At 36.8% G+C, this 1,236-nt stretch overlaps 1 non-coding gene across 1 annotated transcript; it reads left to right on the forward strand.

Moving 5' to 3' along the window:
• The first annotated feature begins 355 nt into the window (after window positions 1–355).
• On the forward strand, window positions 356–462 carry LOC117084559. The gene has a single exon (XR_004437493.1). It is a non-coding gene; the product is annotated as a U6 spliceosomal RNA (small nuclear RNA).
• The last annotated feature ends 774 nt before the right edge of the window (window positions 463–1,236 follow it).

Genomic DNA, 1,236 nt, shown 5'->3' on the forward strand with positions numbered 1-1,236 from the left:
TACATTATTTATTTGAAACTCAAATTTTCCTGAATGACCCACTTGACACTTTCTTCCACTGACTTTCATGTCCTTTGATGTATCCCTGTCATTCTTCAAAGTGCTTAAAGACTGCATTAACAGACTTGTTGGCACAAAACGTTTATCTAGAATTATCTCATCAAGACCTAGAATCAACCATTTCATGACATATCTCTAGATCACTTTAGTAGAGAATTATATGCAGAAACCAAAATTTGGACACTAATTGTGCTCAGGGCTACTGGAGGTCATTTCTTCTAAGCTATCTTGAAAGATAGATCTAGGAGGTGGATGAATGTATAGGCATGCATTCACACGTATTTAAAAACATCTCGTGCTCGCTTCGGCAGCACATATACTAAAATTGGAACGATACAGAGAAGATTAGCATGGCCCCTGCGCAAGGATGACACGCAAATTCGTGAAGCGTTCCATATTTTTTGGAATACTATGCAGCCATAAAAAAGGATGAGTTTGCGTCCTTTGTAGGGACATGGATGCAGCTGGAAACCATCATTCTTAGCAAACTATCACAAGAACGGAAAACCAAACACCGCATGTTCTCACTCATAGGTGGGAACTGAACAATGAGGAAACTTGGACTCGGGAAGGGGAACATCACACACTGGGGCCTATCATGGGGAGGGGGGAGGGGGGAGGAATTGCATTGGGGAGTTATACATGATATAAATGATGACTTGATGGGTGCTGACGAGTTGATGGGTGCAGCACACCAACATGGCACAAGTATACATATGTAACAAACCTGCACGTTATGCACATGTACCCTAGAACTTAAAGTATAATAAAAAAAAAATTACTTAATAAAACAATGCTTTTAAGACTAAAAAAAAAAAAAAAATCTCTTCTTCTATAATCAATGTCAGTGTCTTTCCATCTGTATGTATCTATCTATCCATGTTCAATTGTAATTCAACATCCTGTTTCTGTATTTTAACTCTGTCTCTGATAGTGACAAATTTGAATTTTATTGTTCACAACATATTACGCAATCCTGGAGTACATGGTGCTTTTCTCGTTCTGAACAATGAAAGGAAAGAAAAATGAAGCAGCTAACCAAAGTACAGTATATGTGTTTACTCTAAGAGTATATAGTTCTAATACTGTTAAGGTTTTTGTCTTCCTCCTTTAGTATATTAATCCTATTTTTTGAAAAACACTTTAATTTATGCCTGTGTATATGAGTACATTTTA

The sequence above is a fragment of the Trachypithecus francoisi genome, unplaced genomic scaffold (genome assembly GCF_009764315.1).
Source record: "Trachypithecus francoisi isolate TF-2019V2 unplaced genomic scaffold, Tfra_2.0 Lachesis_group0, whole genome shotgun sequence".
Taxonomy (NCBI): domain Eukaryota; kingdom Metazoa; phylum Chordata; class Mammalia; order Primates; family Cercopithecidae; genus Trachypithecus; species Trachypithecus francoisi.